Here is a 21,729-nt window from a genome sequence, read left to right as displayed (position 1 = left end):
GATTGGAGGAATGAACATGAAACTTGGAAGGGCAATGGGGAAAATATTGTCTTTAAAATATTCTTTCAATGTTGATGCAGATGAAGAAAATGATAAATATAAAGTTGAAGAGAGTATAAAAATAATATGGTTTTTGTGTTAACACAATTGTGAAATTATTAAAAATCAGGAAAAATTCTTTTCCACACAGACCCAGGAGCAAATGAAACAGTAAATACTCTCTGCTTTTAAAAAACCTTTTTTTGTAGCAGTAATCATGGGAAGTTAGAGGCAATGCATCAGGGCATAGGTGTTCAGAGCAAAGGAAAGAAAAGAGAACAAAAGGAGAGAGGATATTTTTAGAGCTGTCATTTTGAAATTTACCTGCTTCTGCTTCAGTGCTGTTTTGCCACCGTATTGGTCCAGTAGAAATCTCTCAAAGCTGGAGCAGCCATATTTTAAAATAATAGGATTACAGCACGTGACTTTAATCAAGGTCTCCTTAGTTCAAGTGCATGAAGGAGAGTGTGGTGAAAGAGTGAGGCCACAAGAAATTGTTCACTAGGCAAGTTTTCTCCAAACCTCATCAACTGGGAGAAACTGACCACTAAAGGAAAGCAAAAATATTGAAAGCAAGATGACAGAGTATGAGACCTGTTTAAAATGCCAACTGTATTGTATTGGTCATCTGCTGATGATAGCTTATGAAAATAGCATTGACTAGAACTTATCAGTCCTGGTCATTTACAATACAGATAGTTTCCTCGGTAATATGGTCTGGGAGGACTAGAACTGAACATTTCTGGTTTAGTATCATATCCTTAGAGCTCAGCACACTTGATAAATAGTAAATGTATAACTGAATATTTACTGATTGGCCAGTAGATGTATGTTTTACGTCTTATATGCTGGTACTGTACCCTACAGTGGATTTTCAATGTCAGACTGGGAAAGTATTTATGAAGTCAATTGTTATCATTCCCCATCTTGTGGATGAAGATTCTACATGCTAGGATTTCATATTGCCATCTCAAAGGCCTCACAGGAATTTCTCAGTCCCCTTCCCCCTCCCACAAGTGATTATGTATAATTTATAATGTATGGGCTGGCCAGAATGCTGCTAATCTGTGATTTCAATCATGTCCCAGTGATAACCCAGACATAATCAACATGGATTATGGATTTAGGGGCCAAAATATTCTTCAGTATTTATTGCTTTGATTTAAAATGAACTACTGAAAATAAAATTGCTTCAAATACAATAAGGCATTATGTAACTCAGCATGCAGTCTGAGAAATATGGGGGTTATTTGAAGCCTACAGTGATAAAGTTCCCATTGCTATTGAAGTTATTATCTTTAAACAAAAGATTCTATATCAGTAACATTATTTTTTGCATGATATTCATGTTAATTTACTGTTATCTCTAAAGAAGCAATGAGATAATTGATATGAGAGATGGTGTGACTCCCAAAGGTAAATAAAATCCTGTTTTATTATAATTTCCAGCTACCTAAAGATGGGAGAGACTGAGGACATTACAATCAGTGTGTTATGTGTAGCAGGTTATAGTGTGGTTTATTTATGTCTTTTATAGGTATATTTTCTGAATACGCAGCTCTTTTTGAGTTTGGGTAGATAAATGTTTTGTGACTCTGGAATACTTAGCTGTGGTTTTATAGTCCATTGTCTTAGGATAGAGATAAGCTAGAGTAGTTCTTGTCACTATAAAGTACTTTCATGTTGATAGTCTGTGCTTATTTACTAGTATACAACAATACCTTCTAAGAACAAGGAGAGGAATACTTTAAAAATTACAATGAATAATGAAAGATTATAATATGCTCCTAACATAATATATAATTAGAAAGCTAACAAATTATCATATTGAACATTTGAAAATTTCCTAGCTGTCAATAAAATTTTGGGCAAATTTGATAATGTAAAGTTGTCCAGGAATATTAATGCTTTAAAATTTTCTAGAACTTCAGATAGACTCTGCTTCCTAAAATTGTATTCATAGCATTTTATTTTAATGAAGCGTTCATCATGTGGACATACACTCACACCCACATATATTATTCTGTTAAAAAAAAAATAGACATACGTATTTCTGATGTGTCATCCAAATGGAAGATGAAATAAGGAAAAGTCAACAAGCAGAAAAAACACTGAGTAGCATCTCCTTAATTGCTTACATCAGTTCTGCTGACACCTCATTGTGAATAAAGTAATTAATGGGAAATCTAATTCAAGAAAAATGAATGCACCTCAAGACTTTATGAAGCCAAGTATGTCTTTCCACAAAAGGCAACCATCCATTACCACACTTCCTTAAAACCTGCCAGGAAGAGGGTACTGCACATAGCATTAGATATGCTAGAGGAGGTTGCTTTCCACACTGATTATCATAAATGGCTTTGAATCTCTACTTCCGTAATATGGTAATTTTAAATTTGTATATGTTTCACAGACACTGTATCTTAATTTTTAGGGCTACCAATCTCAAATGGCTTTGATAGGACAATTGTTCTGTCATTCCTCAGAGAAATAAAAATAACCTGAAAGTATCACTACAGAGCAGGAAGGTGTTGATTCTTTCTTTGATTCCAGAGGGGAGTGAGAGTTGAAGAGACCAACAACTTAGTGAGTGAGAAGGGGACATGTTTTTAGTGAAAAGCCAGGTTTAAGTTAAGGCGAAGAGGCATGAGGAAAGAATAAACTGTTATAGTGTTAAAAAGATCATCAAGAATCATATCTGTGATGTAATGTGTACTGCAATCTTCTGAAACGAATGGTTTTTATATTGGAAAGAACCATGAAGTTTGGGATAACAATCCATTTGAAGTTGGATTATTTCAAGGAAAGGATATATCATGATAACCCTTTACTATGAATATCTTGATGACTCCCTCCCAAACTCTGTTGTAGAAACTGCTGGTTCAATGACAGCTTTAGATGCACGCTGACAGTCAGAATTTATCATTCATTTAGTCATGCAACAAACAAGTAGTGGTCACTTTTTATTGCGAGTCACCGTTCCAGGCATTGGGGATTCATCAATAAAAAATGAATAAAATAAAAAGTCAAAGATCCTGGTCTTCACGAAGATTATAAGTCTTATGATAGATTGTTAGTTAAGAGAGACCTACATAAGTTTTAACTATATTGTGTCATCTCTGTAATATAAATCCAGCAAGGTAATTTTTAAAAATGTATGTGGGGAGTGGGGCAAGATGGCCGAATAGAAGCGGTGTGCTTGGAAACTCCCACTGAAAAGAACCAAAACAGCCCGTGAATCCTGCACCAACAACCAGATAACTAAGTTCTGTCATGCAAACTGACCAGGCAGCTGGCGTGACCTATGGAGAGGAGCAGGGTGGTGCATCGGCCTACCGAAAGCCACAAAGTTCAGGGGAGCCTATACCCCCAGACAAGGGAGGTGGTAAGTTAGCATGCTACCCAGCCTGGAAAACTGTGCTTCTTTCATGGAACTGTGTAACCCGTGGATGGGAAGATCCGACCCATGAACCCACACCACTGGGGCCTTGGGTCCAAACTATGGAGCTGCTTGGATTTTCAATAGCCTCTCCGCTGGAAGCTACCTAAGCCTACTGAGTTCTCAGGGGGAGGAGCAGCTGTGGAAGTGGTGGTAACCACCACCCTGATTGCCCAAGACAAAAGGGACAGAACTCTGATCTCCCTGAGCCTGAACTCCTAGAGGGTGTGGTGGCCATAGTATCTGTGGACCATCAGACTCAGTCTTTCTTCTTGACAGCTCTGAGGAATCCGGGAAGCCTAGATGAATGGGTTCCCCTCAGTGTGGCACACTCCCTCCATCAAGAGAAAACCAAAGTGTTTTGTTAAGTGGGTCCTGGTTCTCATTCTCCTTCAACTAGGTAAGACTCACCCCCGCAATAGGGGTCTTCAGACACCCTATATAAGAGCTTTTCTACTGGCATCAGTTTGGTGCCCCTCAAGGTCAGAGATCCCAGAGAAAGGAGCAAGCACCCATCTTTGCTATTCTCCAGCCTCCTCAGGATACATCTCCAGGCACCGGAGTGAACCAGATGAGGAGGGCAAGAGAAAGAGGGAAAGTGTATTTAAATAGGAAGACAGGAAGTCAAATTTTCCCTGTTTGCCAATGACATGATTGTATATTTAGAAAACCCCATTGTCTCAGCCCAAAAACTTTTTAAGCTGATAAGCAACTTCAGCAAAGTCTGCAGATCAGGCAGAAGAAAGAATATCAGAGTTTGAAGACTATCTTGCTGAAATAATCCAGGCTGGTGGGAACGTAAATTAGTTCAATCACTGTGGAAGACAGTGTGGCAATTCCTCAAAGAAATAGTACCAGAGATACAGTTTGACCCAGAAATCCAACTACTGGGTATATATCCAAAAGAATATAAATCATTTTATTATAAAGACACATGCACACATATGTTTATTGCAGCACTATTCAAAATAGCAAAGACATGAAACCAACTCAAACACCCATCAATGACAGACTGGATAAAGAAAATGTGGTACATATAAACCATGGAATACTGTGCAGCCATGAAAAGGAATGAGACTGTGCCCTTTGCAGGGACATGAATGAAGCTGAAAGCCATCATCCTCAGCAAACTAACACAGAAACAGAAAACCAAACTCCATATGTTCTCACTCATAATTGGGAGCTGAACAATGAGAACACATGAACGTAGGGAGGGGAATGACAAACACCTGGGGCCTGCTGGTGGGGGCGAGGGGAGAGAAAGCATCAGGAAAAGTGGCTGGTGCATATGGGGTTTAATGCCTAGGTGACGGGTTTATAGGTGCAGCAAACCCTCAAGGTGCACATTTACCTATATAATAATCCTGCATGTTCTACCCATGTATCCTAGAACTTCAAGTGAAAATTAAAAAAGTATGTGTTTCACATTCCTGCTTACTTTCATGCCTGTCCTTGCTCCTGTGGAGGAGAGAATCACAGAGAACAAAAATATCAAATCTCAACTCTTCATTTTCAAATTAATTTTTCCACCTTCCATGGAGACAATTGTTTATTGGTTAAGATTTGTGAGTGTCAAAGAGGTAGCTTTTGTAAACTGCAGCCAAAATATATCTATAAATGATAGCTTTGGAAATAATATATTGTATAATGATAGAGCTGAATTTCCTTCCCCAAACTTCACTAGATTGGAAAGAGGTACAGGCAACAGGCAACAAATTAAGATACTGAAACATGGGTGAATTTCCCTGAAAGTGAAACCTGACACTTTAAAATAATGTAGATAATTCTCTCTATATTTTAGAGTAGGAAAGACCAATGCATCCTTTCCAATCTGGTACCCTGGGAGAAAACAGCACATTTTCCTTGAGGGTTGAGAATCTTTTTATTTGTTGTGTTTTGTCTTTAATAAACTTTATTGAGGAATCATTTACATGCAATAAAATACATATATGTTTAGTGAACAGTTCAGTGAATTTTAGCCAGTGTACACATTTATGTAGTCAGTACCACCATAGAGAACGATTCCCAACCCCTAGAAAGTTCCCCTCCTGGCTCTTTGCAAAACTTCCCTTATTTCCTACACCAGGCAACCAATGATCTGTTTTCTAACATTATACATTAATTTTGTCAATTCTAGAATTTATATAAATTGAATAATTTACTAGGTATGCTTTTGTATATCTGGTTTCACTTGTGTAGCATGTGGTTTTTGAGATTCATTCTTACTGAAATTTTTAAACCAGGAATTTAGCCTGGATGACTAATTTTGTCTTCAACCTGAGCTTCTGGCATTATCAGTGTCCATTTTTGGCTTACTATTACCATTTCTAACTTTTCAAAGCAGCACAAAGTTTACAAAAGAAAGGTTGTTGTCAGTATAATAGAGGTGAAGTGTTTTTTTAAGTTTCTCAGCACAGATTGACCTGTGTGACATCATTGTGTTGATAATCCAAGAAGATATTCTTCCTATAAAAATTTTGATATTATAAAACTTTTATAGGCAGTCATCCTAATACTATTTTAGGTTTTTGGTTTTTGGAAATGCCTCTGGAAAATCTAATGGGTCATAACTAGAAAGAAACAGTAAGTCACCTGAGGGCTAATGCTTTTGCTGAAGTTGAGTCATCTGACCTTTAAACGCCCTTTAATAGAACCAGATACTCTTGCAAAACAACGCTCTCTTAGTTTTCTTGTACTGCTACAGAAAAACACCCAAGACTGCATAATTTATAAAGAACTGAAATGTATTTTTCATAGTTCTGGAGGCTAAAAGTCCAAGATCAAGGTGAGGGTAGGTTGAGTTGTCTGGTGAGGCTACATCCTCTTCAGGAGTGGAATGCTGTGTGCTCCCTTGGCTGGATGAGAAGAAGTAGTTAGAAAACTAGCAAAACTAGCTGAAAGGTGAAGCCTTTTTAATAAAGGCCTAATCCCATTAATGAGAGAGCAGCCCTCATGGCCTAATCAGCTCTCAAAGGCCCTACCTGTTAATACTATCACATTGGCATAACCTGAATTTTGGAGGGGACACATTCAATATAGTACTCTTTTACTGGATAAAAATATATAGATGAATTTAACATGGATAGGTATATGCAGTAAAGTTTAAAAAATAAATAATATCACTTTAGCTTATTGTTTTCATTTAACTTTCTGTGGCATGTACTGATAGTTTAGGATAACCTCAGGTTTTGGTTCAACTTTTCAAACAAATGTTGAAATGCTCCATATCTACTTTTTCTTTTTCTTTCCTTCCTCCCTCCCTCCCTCCCTTTCTTCCTTCCTCTTTCCCTCTCTTCCTTCCTTCTTCCCTTTCTCCCTCCTTTCTTCTATCTTTCCTTCTCTTTAGTTCAACTTCTTTTAGCCCATTACCCTTACCCTGCATTGTCAAGGTGGCAGTGAATAGGAGGATTGGAACCATTGTGAAAAGGGTCTATGGATGTTCTGCTGTTCAGGATGCATGTTGCCAAGCTTTTACATTGAGGAGGGGTCTGAATTTGCCCACAGTAACCTTCCCCAGGGCCTTTGGATAAAAGCCACAGAAGCTAAGCTGTAAGAACCTGACAGGCCTGTAGAATTCACAGCAATTGTCCTCAAAGAGCTTACCTGCCTAAGATGCATATGAATGCATTTAATGGTTCCTTTATTGGCAGCTACTCCAACATCCAGAGTCTATTTTGTTTTTATCATCATCATTGCCTGCTGTTTACCACTATATACCTTGCTAATGGTGTGGTTTCCATGGCTTGTTAATTTCATGGCCAAATAATGTTGTAATTTATTGCACACTTCAATGTGAAATCCTGAGACTCCATAAATTCTTGTGCATTTTTCTCCATTTGGAATATTAAACAGATCAGGCAGAGTAATTTATTTCAAATACACTTGATAGCAAAGCATCGATTGGGACTGATTGGCAATATTTCTTTCAGCAACAGTGACTATTTTTAAAGATTATTTTAAACATTAAATATAAACTTACTTAAGACAGGACTCAGTTCAGTGGAATCACTTCTTAGAACAATAAAGGGAAATTTGTGATGGCTATCTGTAGCTTATTCAAATATTGACTAATCAACTCCACCTTGGCTAATTTAATTTGTTCAAATTCATTTAGTATTTTATTAACTCTTTCCCTTCCCCTATCACTCTCATGAAAGTGGATCATTAGAATCTTAAAAACATGCTAAGTCACTTTGTATTTCTGCAACTCTAAAAATCGCTTCTTACTTATCTAATGTAACCTGCTATCTTTTAGAAAAATTGAGGCTTTAATTAGCTCTAAAATTAAAGCAAATATGCAAAAAGCAATACATCAAGGAGCCACTGAATTTTAGAGCTTCAGGATGAACACTTTAGAATTAAGAACAAATCTATCCTTTTAGTGCTAAAACAACTGAGGTCTAAAGTTAGAAGGTAGTTGCTCAGACCATGGAAAGTAGTAGAAGACCAGGTTCCTAGGAGAGAGAGGTGGGCAACACTCAACTAGAGCATTTCAGAAACTGAAATGTAGGGTTTTGGGAAAGCTAGCATCTGGCCACAATCTTGAGATTTCAGACAGACAGTGGGCCCAGTGGCCCCTGGGCTTCTGTAATGGGCAGGGAAGATTACCATGTCTTCTGAAAATGTTACAAAATGCTAGGGCATGAGCAGTTGAGTTCCATTGCTAAATTAATTCTGAGCTTAGGTTTACCTCAGATACTTGAGAAAGATCTTAAGGGCAAAGTCCAAGGCTGTTTCTTTAAATTCATGCTCTGCATTTAGTGGTAGAGGCACTTAAACCCTTCAACTGATTCCAACACTTTTATTTTACTCTGTTGAATTCTAAAAGTCCTACAGTTGATTATTTAATAAATGAATAGCTCGCATCACAAAGAGTATGAAGGTCTTTATATAGAGAGCAAAGATGAGGGAGTAGAACAGTGTAGAACAGGGTATCGATATGAAGTGATCCTGGTAAATAAGAACAGCTATTAGAAATGGAAATACATTCAGTAGGAAATGAGTGCCTGGCACCCTGCCCTGCACTTTGCATATTTAGAAGTTGGTTTCTAAGTCCATGTTTTTACCTCTCCATTTCCTCCTTCCTCTCAGCCCCTAGCAACCATAATTCTACTCCCTGTCTCTATGATTTTGACTACTTAGGTACCCCATATAAGTGGAATCAGTATTTTTATGACTGGCTTATTTTACTTATTATGATATCCTCAGATTTTATTCCTGTTGTAGTATAGATTGGAATTCCCTTTCTTCTTAAGGCTGAGTACTATTCTATTGTATGTATATGTTACATTTTGACTATCTATTCATCTGTTGAGGGAAACTCTCATTGCTTTCACGTTTTAGGTATTGTGACTAATGTTACTGTAAACATGCATATATAAATATCTCTTTAAGACCCTAAGACCCTGTTTTCAAATCTTTTGGGTATATATTCAGAAATAGAATTGCTGAATCATGTGGTAATTCTATTTTTAATTTTTTAGACTCCATCATAATGTTTTCTATAACAGCTATTACATTTTAATTTCTCACCAACCATGTACAAGATTCCTTTTTTCCACATTCTCATCAAACTTGTTATTTTCTGTTTTTTTTTTTCCTTGATAGCAACCATTGTAATGAGTATGAGGTGGTATCTCATAGTGGTTTTGATTTGTGTTTTCCTAATAATTAGTGATGTTGAGAATATTTGTATGCTTCCTGACCATCTGTATACCTTCTTAGGATAAAAATCTATTAATCTCATTTGCCTATTACTGAATTAGGCTGTTTAATGTTGTCATTATTGTTGAGTTTTAGGAATTCTCTATACGTTCTGAATATCAATATATTGTTAGATACATAGTTGCAAATTTCTCCCATTGTATAGGTTGCCTTTTCACTCTGTAGGTAGTATCTTTTGATACACAAAAGTTCTTAATTTTCATGAAGTCTAATTTGTCTGATTTTTAATTGCCTGTGCCTTTGGCGTCATATCTAAGGGATCATAGTAGAATCTAATGTTGTGAAGCTTCTGCCCTATGTTCTTTTCTAAGAGTTTCATAATTTTAACTCATATTTTTGCCTCTCTTATATAATTCGGTTTTAGTTAATTTTGTATATGGTATTAGTTAAGGCTGCAACTTGATTCATTTTCATGTGGAAATTCTAACAGTTTATTGAAAAGATGGTTCTTTCCCCTTTAACTGGTTTTTAGAATCTTACAGAAATTTATTTTTACCATGTTTTCAAGTGTTTTTTTCTGGACTATTTTATTCCATTGGTCTATATACATATCTCTTTTTATGTCATTACCACACTGTTTTGATTACTGTCAGCTTTTGCTACATTTTGAAATAAGGAAGAGTGGGTCCTTCAATTTTGTTATTTTTTTTTTCCAAGATTGCATTAGCTAGTCAGGGTTCCCTTGACATTCCAAATTAATTTTAGAATAGGTTTTTCTATTTATCCAAAAAACTCCATTGGGATTTCAACAGGAATTGCATTAAATATGTAGGGCATTTTGGGTAATTTTGATATCTCATTTAAATTCTATTTTGTGTGGTATTAATATAGTTACTTCTGCTCCCTTGTGGTTACTGTTTGCATAAAATATCTTTCCATCCTTTTACCGTCAACCTGTTTGTGTCTTTGAACATAAAGTGAATCACTTTTAAACAGCACATCCTTGGATCATGTTTTTAAGAATATATTCTGCCAAGCTTTTTTTGATTGGAGGGTTTAATCCATTTTTATTTAAAGAAATTACTGATAAGAAACTTCTGTCATTTTGCTGTATTTTTCTACATACATTATAGATTTTTGTCCTTTTTGTGTTCCTACATTACTGTCTTCTTTTTTGTTTAGTTGATTTTTTACTAGTGAAAGGTTTTAATTCCCTCTCTTTTCCTTTTGCATATATTCTATAACTATTTTCTTCATGGTTGCCATGAAGATTACACTTAATATTCTAAAATTGTAGCACTCTAAATTGAGTTTATACTAGCTTAACTTCAATAACATACAAAAACTCTCTTCCCACCTGTTTCGGTTATCGACGTCATGAAATTATATATTATGTGTCCAAAGATATAAGCTAATAATTTTTAATACATTAGTGTCTTAAATAATGTAGAAAATAAAATGTGGAGCTACAAACAAAAATTACAGTAATACTAGCTTTTAGACTCATTGTTTTTTAATGTGAGTTTCTTAAATCATGTAGAAAACAAAGTGGATTTACAAACTGTTGTTACAATAATACTAGTTTTTATAATTGTCCATATATTTACTCTTGCTGATATTTTTATTTCTTCATATGACTTTGAATTACTATCTAAATTCCTTTCATTTCAATCTGTAAGACTCTCTTTCACAGGGAGGGCAGGTTTAATGGTAACAAACTTCCAAGGCTTTTGTTTAGTTGGAAATATCTTTAATCCCCCTTTGATTTTCAAGAAAGTTTTGCTTGATATAGGATCTTTGACTGACTTTTTCTTTTAGCACTTTGAATATATCAACCTATTGCCCTATGATCTCCAAAATTTCTGATGACAAATCTACTCATGATCTTATTATGGTGCTCTTGTATGTGATAATTCACTTTTCTCTTGTTGCTTTCATATTTTCTCTTTGTCTTTCAAAGGTTTAATTATGTGTATTGGTGTGAATCTCTTTGAGTTCATTCTACTTAAGACTTTCTTGAGCTTCTTCAATGTTTTATTCATGTCTTTCATCTAATTTGAGAATTTTTTTAGGATGATTTATTCAACTAATCTCTCTTCTTCTTCCACTTTTTGAGACTTCCAAAGTGAATACATTGGTCTGCTTGATGGTGTCCCACAGGACCCTTAGGCTCTGTTTATTTTTCTTCAATCTTTTTTTCTTTCTGTTACTCAGACTTGATAGTTTCAGTTGCCCTATTTTCAAATTCAGATAGTCTTTCTTCTGCCTGCTTAGATATGTCTTTGAATCCCCCTAATACATTTCTAAATTACAGTTACTGTCTTTTTCAGCTTTAGAATTCCTTTTTGGTTCCTTTTTAGGTTTTCTATCTCTTTGTTGATATATCCATTTTGTTCATACATCATTTTCTTGACTTTCTCTATGTCTGTCTTCTGTTTTTGAGTACCTTTAATGTAACTGTTTAAAGTCTTTGTATAGTAGATCTGCCATCTGTTATTTTTTAGATAGTTTCTGTTGTTTCTTTCTTTTCCTTTATTATTTCTTTTTGTGCTCGTGATTTTTAAAATTGTTCAAAACTGGGCATTTTAATCTAATGATGTGTTAACTCTGGTAATCAGATTCTTCTCCTTCCTCAGAATTTACTAATTTTTGTTGTTTGTTTGGTTTGGTTTTGATAATTCTTAGACTACCTCTGTGCCAAGGATCAGACTGAGATGTAAACTTAAAATTTTCTCCCATGTTTTCTGAGTCTGCATTGTTCCCTGGACATGCTTGATGACTTTCTAATTTCTCCTATATATGCATTTATTTTGAATGACCTAGTATTGAAGGTCTAGCTCTAGAAAGGGAAAAAAGATAAAAATAAAGTAGGGTGGGAGGGCATAGAGGCACCAATTCTCTAAATCCTTTGGAAGTTGCCTCTGTCCAGTGGAGAAGCAGTTTGTGATAACAATGGTAATGAGGTGCAACAGTGGGTGTTCACCTCTATTTCTGTATTTCCCTGATCAGGAGCAGCAATCAGCAATCAAAACAAAGATCACTGGTATTGGGAAAACAGGGTCCTTATGGTCTACCCTGGTTCCCACAAGCTGTGTGCAGGCTGCCTCGGGAACACTTGAACAACCTCCAGGCACAGGAGAAAAGGGTGTGGTATAGGTAGCCACTGCTCAGTAAATCTTAATTTACCATCCAAGCTTTATGGAAGGTTCAAGCCTTCAACAAACTTCAGAGTTATAAAACTCAGTATTCCTTTTATAATTTGAGGAGGAGATGTCCTAAAAACCCCGGTAGATGCCTGAAACTGCAGATACTACTGGAGTCTATATATAGTTTTTTTTTTTTTTAATCTGATAAACACGATGGCTACTAAATGACTAATGGGCAGGTAGTGTATACAGCCTGGATGTTCTGGACGAAGGAGTAATTCATGTCATGGAAAGGACACAGTGGATAGCATGAGATTTCATCACACTACTCAGAATAGCATGCCATTTAAAACTTACAAATTGTTAATTTATGAAATTTTCATTGAACATTTTTGAAACCATGTAAAGTGCAACAACAGATAGGGCAGGACTACTGTAGTTACATCAGGCAGAGTCTGCCAGTGCAATTGTCCAGGTTGGGAGATAGATTCCTAGTGCTTTCTATTCCACTGCCCTCCCAGGATCCTTTCTTCAATTCTATTTTTGCAATAGATCTCAGTACGATGAATCATATTTTATCTCAACAATAGGTACCTCGTAGACATATTGTGAAGCTTGTGTGAGAGTAAGCAAGCAATAGAGTTTACCTTGCAAGCAGCTTTAAACTATTTCTGGAACAATATAAGGTAGAAGAAAAAGGACAGGAAGAAGAAAACAAGGGAGAAGGCAGTCAATTTCATAGGAGTCTATTGCCTGTATTTGTGGTATCCCTTTTTGAAACTAAATATATTCAGAATATTACACTTACGATTACTTTTAATCATGATTTGATTTTTTTTCTGTTCCATTAGTTATCCATGCCAGCATTATGTCATCTTCAATTTTAATAAGCATGCCTATCTTGTTTCCACCTGCATTGTTAATACAAATGGTGATTGAACTGATGACCCCAATTTGAATAAATTTCTTAATTTTGGAAAAACTTACTAAAAGTGATGGTTAAATATTATTTTTTAAATTTGTAGTTAAATATTGGTTAAATGTTCTTTTATAAATTTGTAGTTTTTAAAAATTGTTTTCCTAATATACATTACCTCATCCCCTTACAATGTCAGCAAGTAAACTTCCATATATTGGTAAATGTATGCTTGTCTATATATTTTTCTGTAGATATGATTGTACTGAGGGTAACAATACAGTTTACTGACCATGTCCTATCTCCAATGAAGCTGTAGTTTCTATTGTGACTCAGTTGGTCCATTAGATCAGATTAGAGATAAATTTCTAAAACTCCATTTCTCTTTACAATTGCTTTGCATAAGTAATCCAGGCTGGTCAGACTAAATGACTATGCTCATAATATAATCTTTCATACATAACTTTAAAGTCTTCGATATGGAGATATTTTAAAATAAGTTTAATACATGCGTGTTCTAAATACAACAATGTTATTAGAGATAAGGTTTTGCACTAGGTGTTTCTTTTTTTAATATTCTGGATTACAAAAAAGACTTCCTTTTGATTACTGTTTTATTTGCTAGATATTTATGACCATAATAATACATTTAAAATTTTGTCTCATATCTTTTGATTTGAATTAGCACTGGAGATGATGATATGTATGGAGGCTGTGATATAAATATAGCTGCTAACTTCAAAGAGTGCATAATCTTTTGGAGAGCACAGACACATATGTAGTAATCATGGAAACTACATTTGTTTACTAAATAAATTATTAGTGGAATGGATAAAGTACTATAAAATCCTTGAATAGCCAAAGGCGATTTAAAGACATATGTACAGTTTTTAAAGATAATTTTTAAGAGCTAACTCTCAACATTTTTCCAAGTACCTGTAGAAAACCACATATTATAAAAAGGCATGGTTTTTACTTTCAGATATTTAGCATTTTGACATTCTGAGCATTCTCATAATGAAATTAAATCCAAAAAAGGGTCTCTCTTCATGATCTCTTGAAATGGTCCTCATTCATCCCTAATATTTTTCATAATCACTATGGTGGCACTGAGGGCAGAAACATCAATATTATTAAAGTTTTATAAAGCTAAGGGTATTTAAGGAATACAGTATTTCCAAACAGACAAAGATCTTTCAAAATAATTTCAAACGAAGCATAAATTACTTTTTGCTTGTTAAAAGACAAAAATATTTAGGTCGAGTTAATAAATGGTAGAGTTTTAGAGGGAAGTCTCCTTAAAAAATCATCTAGACCTGTACTTCTAGTAGACACTAGCCACATGGGCTATATATAGTTAAATAAACTTAAACATAGCATTAAAAATTTAGTTTTTCAGTCACAGTAGCCTCATTTTATGTGTTTGTTCATTACATATGACTAACAGATACTGTATTAAACAGTACAGGAAATTTTCATTTATCACAAATTTCTACTAAGCAGTACTAGAGTTAAACTTAGGTATTTACAGAGAAGAAAACTGAGGCTCACTGACATAATATAACTTTCCCAACATCACACAGCTATGTTTTCCTAAACACAGAATAACAAAGAAAACAGTAACAAAGGGGCAAAAGAAACCCAGTAGCTTCTGGAACTCCCAAAATAAGATTTAACAATGCACAGTTAGCTATTAACAGATTTGAATCTCCCGATTGTTAGCAAGATCTACCTGCCTGAATTTGGAAGTTTAACATGTTGTGCAATCAGTTTTAGAAGCAGAACACATTTCAACAAACTGTTGCCAGCTCCATACTTTCAGCCATTGCTGTACTTAAAAATTATGTTCATTAATTTAATGTACAGGGCACCACTCTGAAATGTAATGGTGCGTGCTGCCCCAGAGAGATCAAGAAATCTTATGGGGGTTATGCATATTTTAAAAGGTTGATTTTTAAATGCATCATGCAGACATCCAGGTTTTAAGATATTCTTGCCATTGCATAATCAAACTGTGAAATCTTTTTGCACCTTGCAAGACAGTCCCTGCATTTTCATTATTTTGTTGAAATCCAAATATTATTTTTCCATTCTCTAACTTGTTTTCATCACAGTGTGATCAACTATTGCCAGGGAAAGAAAGGTGAGATTTATCAATCAAAGTTTGCTACAGGCCCTCAAAATAATTGAACCCTCAGGAGAAACAATCCTCATGTCTTCTTTTTCTGTTGTTTCAATATCTTCATAAAAAGTCATTTCAATATATTTGATCCTGTAGCAGAGGTTCTATGAAGTGCTTATCTTCCTTATAGGTCCAGAAAACCTGTGAGTCCATGGATAGAGATGAATAAAGTGAGAGAATGAGGAGAATGGAGGGAGGCTTACGGCTGAGGAAAGGGCAATCTTATAACACATCCTTGAAGATAGGAGGTCACAGATACCCATGATTGAGCTAAAAAACATTTTGCGCACTCAAGGAGATGAATACCACGAAGTCATGTGATTAATTTTTTCTCTAGAAATATAAATGTCCTTATTTAATTCACTTCTTCCTCCTACCTCAGAAAAGGGCCAGGAGCATCTAATGGGATGGATTATTGGCAGAAATGGAAGGAAAGGTGGTTGACGAGTCTAGTCTGTAGCAGGGAGACTAAGAAACTGAAGCTGGCAGGTATAAGGCAGACTTTTCACTTGTGTCTGCAAGTAATAAGACATATTCTGCGAACACTAAATACAGATCAAAGAGTGCTCGTAACCCCTTCAGGCCCCAAAAGGAGTGAGGAAGGTGAGGCATAGAGGGGAAGGGGCCATTGATGGTATAATAATCGTGATGGGATTTAACACCGAAAAGGCCACCCAATAGCTTCTATCAGTTCAAATTTTTTCTGTCCTGCCTGTTCCCAGTGAGCCTCAGCTCACAGCTTCAAGGCCCCCTCTGCCATACAGGGAACTGTTGGTAAACATGCTGGCTTCACTCTGCTCTGTAGTAATCCAGATGAGAATCTTGACTCTATTTTCAGGTTTTAAAAAGAAATTCCATGTGCCTAAAAGACTTAGAAACATGGTAGCTTTGATTTAAGATTTAGAGAAGGGAGGCTATCTTAGCCTGTTTTGTGTTTCTATAAAGGAATACGTGAGTCTTGGTAATTAATAAAGAAAAGAGGGTTATTTGACTCATAGTTATGTAGGTGGTACAAGAAGCATGATGCCAGCATCTGCTCCTGGTGGGGGGCTTCAGAAATCTTCCACTCATGCTGGAAGGAGAGAAGCAGCCAGCATCATGTGCCCAGAGAAGGAGCAAGAGAGATAGATAGAGGAGGAAATGCCAGGTTCTTTTTAATAATCGGATCTCATGGTAATAAATAGAGTGGGAACTCCTCCATTACTGGGAGAGCAGCACCAAGATGTTCATGAGTGATCCACTCCTATGACCCAGACACCTCCCAGTAGGTTCAACTTCAACCTTTAACTTTAGGGATTACATTTCTACATGAGATTTGGAGGGGACAAATATTCAAATTGTATCAGAGACATACTTGTGCTTTGCATGAGCACAAAGCTGCACAAATATTTTCCTTAATTTTCTCTGTTTCTTGCCTCCCATCTCTGTGTCTTGGCCTCTCCTTGTTGGATTATCCATGATGACTTCAAGTTTGTTTCCATTTTGTAATCCTGGAAACAATACCTGTCTGTGACTTAAGAAGATGCTCCCCTTCTACATCAAGTGCCTGTTATTTTTTCACAGCAATATACATCATCCTAAAAGAGCTTATGGTGACAGCTTTAAAATATATTATGATTTCCCAATCCCTATATACATTGAAAGTTCTTCCTTGGTAACTGCTCCTGGCCTTGATGTTCCCTGTGCTCTGCTGGTCTCATTTAGAAGCGATTCTTCTGTCCTTGCCTGGTGCTGGCTTCCTACAGTGCTTCGGTTTGCCCTACCTCAGCTCTACCAGGAACAGTAGTCACTGCTGGGTGGTGCTCTAATTCGATACTGCCTCACCTGACAATTTAGTCACTCATAATAACTATGGGCTGATAACCATCTTGATAGGTGAGGCACAAGAATGCATATCTGCTCTACTAGGGCCCATTTAGCACAACCACCAGAACCCTGGGCTCCCCAGTGACCAAGTGGATAATAATTAGTGGTGACATGGAAGTGTTCCATCCTTCATCATATAATCTTTAAAGTGGCCCAAAACACCTTTGCTAGGACCTCAGTATTTCACTAAGCATAGTGATGCAGTTCTTTGAAAATTTATTTCCTTCTAATCAATAGAACATAGAGCACAAGCATATCATCAAAGCTCTGGACTGGGGATGATCTAAAAATAGCTTTATTTAGAATTGTTACTCTCAGAGTATAAGATTTCTTACTGAATAAGTCTCAGGATACCTAGATTTCTTTCCCTTCAGTTATATCCTGGTAGGTCCCTAAAAAGAGATCTTAATTACTAATTGTGGTAGGTTGAGAAATAACCTCCGCCCTCACCCCCATCCCCAAAAATCAGATACCCACATCCCAATCTCTGGAACCTGAGATTGTCACTTTCATTGGAATAAGAATCTTTGCAGTTGTGATTAAAAATCTTGGGATGAGGGGTTATTCTGGGTTATTCTGGGTTATTTGAGAGATCCCTAAATTCAATCACTAATGTTCTTATAAGAATGAGGCAGAGGGGTTTTGAAATGCATAGAACAGGAGGAGGCAATGTGACCACAGAAGTGGAAATTGGAGTGCTGCTTCCAGAACCCTAGGAATGCTGGCAGCCTCTAGAAACTGGAAAAGGCAAGGAACGAATTCTTCCTTAGGGCCTCAAGATGGAGCATGGCCCTGACAACACCTTGATTTAAGTCTCATAATATTGACTTCTGACTTCTGGTCTCCAGAACTGTGAGAAAATAGTGTTGTAGCCCCCAAGTTTGTGGTAATTTGTTATGTAAATCACAGGAAACATAAACATGGTTTTAGTTATCACTTGTTGCCCTAAAATTCAGTGGTGTAAAACAATAATTTATTATTACTTCTCACAGTTCTGTTAGTTGACTTGGTTCAGATTGGTGGTTTCTGACTGTGGCCTTTCATGAAGTTGCAATCAGATATCCATTAGGGTTGGAGTCATCTGAAGACTCAATGTTTTGGAGTATTCATCATCACATTTTTGTCTCATTATGTGGATGATTTTGTACACATACACACACATTAGTAACACTAGTTGTTATAAGCTTAAAAGAGCTCCTTTCAAAAGGCCACCATAAACACATATATTTCTCTTTCGTTTTTGGTACTTTATGTGTTTGCTTTCCCAGAAACCTCACAATATTATTTTTAATAACTTTGTTGTGTGAATGTGTCCTTATTTATTTAATAAATGTTGAATTTTTATGCCAAGCAAAATCCCTTTCAGGCCCCCATGCATAAGTTTTATCATTGTTTTGTCATTTCTTAGTACCCAAGTTGTTCAGTTGAACTGAAATGACTATTTTGCCCCAGAATTTTATGGTTGAGCTCTACTGTGAATAGGACATCACAAAATTCTCAAGTCTGTTTCCCTGCCAGACTCTCTCATCTACCATTGTTTCTCTGAAATAAAATATTAATGAATTGTAGTATACTTAGGGAAAAGTGAACAAGTCATAAAGTCAATATAGTTTTACTGGGTGAACAAATCAGATAAGCACATCCAGATCACAAAACAAAGCATTCCCAGAATTTTACAGATCCTTTCACATCCTTTCAGTCACTTTCTACACCAGCCCTCACCAGGGTAATCACTATTCCAACTTCTATTATCTAATAATCTTGCCTATATTTGAACTTTATATACAATAAATGGAATCAATTATGTGTGTAAGATATACCCACGTTGATGCATATATCTGTAGTTTGTTCATTCTCATTGCTGTAAAATTTTTCATTATGTTGATAAACCATGATTTGTGTATTCTGTGTAAGGATGTTTGGTTTATTTTTAGCTTTTTCTATTATGAATAGTGCTTTTATGAAAAATTGCATATATAACTTTTGATGAACCTATCTAGTCCTCTTTATAAGATTTATACTGAGGAGTGGGTTTGCTGAGTCACCAGGAGTGCATAGTAACTTCATCTTAATTATATATTGTCCAACGGCTTTGAAAAATACTGTTTTCAATTGCCCTCCCAGGAGTAGTCTATGAGAGTTCCAGGTGTTCCACATCATCAATAATGCTTAGAGTATTATCAATTTTATCTTAGACATTCTGGAAGTTAAGTAGTGAGATCTCATTGTTATTTTATTCTCATTTCCTTGATACCTGCTGAGGCTGAGCCCTTTTCATAACCTGTTGGCCATTTGGACATCTCCTTTTGTGAAGTGCTTCTTCAGAGCTTTGCTCATTTTTTAGATTGCTTTTGTTATGATTGATTTTTATATGTAATAGATATATAATAATTATACATATTATATATATATAGAGAGAGAGAGAGCGAGTGAGCACATGAGAGAGAGAGAGAGAGAGAGAGAGAGTACAAATAATTTATTCCTCATTGCGCCTTGGTCCTTTGCTTCTTTAATCATTCTTAAATTTAAAGTAGCACAGTTTGTCTACCTTTTTTATGCTGAAAGATTTTTGTGTGTCCTTTGTGAAAAAATTGTTGCCTACTTCAAGATTGTAAAGAAATTCTCCTATATTATCTTCTGGAATATTTATTATATTGCCTTTCACATTTCAGTGTAGAATTCATCTAAACTGATATTTGTGTATTGAGTTAGAGGGTCAAGTTTCATTGTTTTCCCATATGGAGATACAATTAACCCAGCACCTTTTCTCCACTGCAATGAGCGCCACTTATTATAAATCAAATAATCATAGGTATTTGAGTATGTTAATATATGCTCTATTTCATTCCATTGATCTATTTATCTATTGTCGTACCAAACTTCACTATATTAATTACATTAGCTGTATAGTAAGTATTGCTACACAATAATGTTAAGATCTACAATGTTAGAAATCTTCAGGATTTCCTTGTCCATTTGTGGGGCTTTATGTTTCTATGTACCTTTTAGAATGTCTATCACTATTAACTGACACTAGCACCATCACCACTACTACCAACAATAAAAACCTGGTTTTAATTATAATTTTGATTCCAATGAATCTATAAGTTTGTGGAGAATTGACATCTTTAAAATATTTAGTCTTTCAGTTTATGAACAAGATGTATACTTACATTTACTTAGAGCTTCTTTAATTTCTCTCCATAACTGTTTATAATTCTCTGCATTGAGATAGTGTCCATTTTTTATAGGTTAATTTATAGGTATTAGATGATTTGACATTCCATTATAACTAATATTTAAAATTTTTAAAATTTCCGGTATTTTTGGTTTTGGTATATAATTCTACAATTGAGTATTTTTTATATTGGCTTTTCATCCTCTAAACTTATAAAATTATATAGTTTATCTGTAGATTGTTTTGGATTTTCTATATACAAATTTTGTCATTGGTAAATAATAACAAATTTCTCCTCATCATGTCTTTTACTTCTCGTTCTATCCCTTATTGCCACTTCTAGGGCACCCACATGATGGAATTTATGATAGTGATTATCATTTTGTTGTTTCCTATTTGAATCAAAGCTTGTTTTATTTTAATCATAAAATTTTTCTATAAGATTTTTAAGTATTCTTAGTAGATTAAGAAAGCTCTCTTTTTCTAGTTTTCTATATATTTTAAAAAGAATATTTTGATGTTGAATTATGTCAAATGCCTTTTATGCATCTATGGAGGTAATGATTGCTCCAGTGACTAAACCAGGTCTTCAGAGTCTTCCTGGAAGAAGTTTGTGTGGGCATTGTGCATCCCAGACTCTTTAGGTTTCTCTTCACAAACTGGCTCTTTAGTTGTCTAGCTCTGGGACTTGACTGGGCTCTGCATTCATGAGTTTCCCCAGACCACAGAGACTAAAGAGATGGTTTTTAAATAGATAGACTTTTAGTGACTATTCCAAGAGGCTCAGAATGTGCAGTCTGAATAAGAGTGAAGGCATTTACCTCAGATCCTCTACCTGGATTAGTGCAAAATGAGTGAGAGATTATCTCTGACTTTCTACTTCTCCCTGAGAATAGAAGGAACTGGAACATACATTAAACACTCTAACTTTTCAGCCTGCATCTCAAGGGACTGGCTTCTTTCTAACCTGTCTTGGGGCACTGACAAGGCATGGTGTACCCTAATTTTCTGGGGCCACTGAGAACAACAGCAGTTTGAAAAAGCAAAAAATTTTGAGAGGCATCTATAACTCTGGCCAGGTTGATTGGGGAGATCTATTTCCTACCCATGGCCCATCTTACAAGACTGGGAGAGGGGGTGGTCTTAGCCTATGCATAGAAATTAACATAGGGAATGAAGTAAAATAAACAGGGAAATATACTCCAAATAAAAGAAGCTAAATCCAGACATAAAACCTAATGAAATGGAGATTTGCAGTATACTCAACAGAGAACTTAAAAGAACAGTCATAAAAGATGC

This window comes from Aotus nancymaae, unplaced genomic scaffold (assembly GCF_030222135.1).
Source record: "Aotus nancymaae isolate 86718 unplaced genomic scaffold, 86718_ANA_hifiasm-v0.15.2.pri h1tg000041l, whole genome shotgun sequence".
In the NCBI taxonomy this organism is placed as follows: Eukaryota; Metazoa; Chordata; class Mammalia; order Primates; family Aotidae; genus Aotus; species Aotus nancymaae.
The sequence above is the reverse complement of the archived record's forward strand: the minus strand, read 5'-3'. Positions refer to the sequence as shown.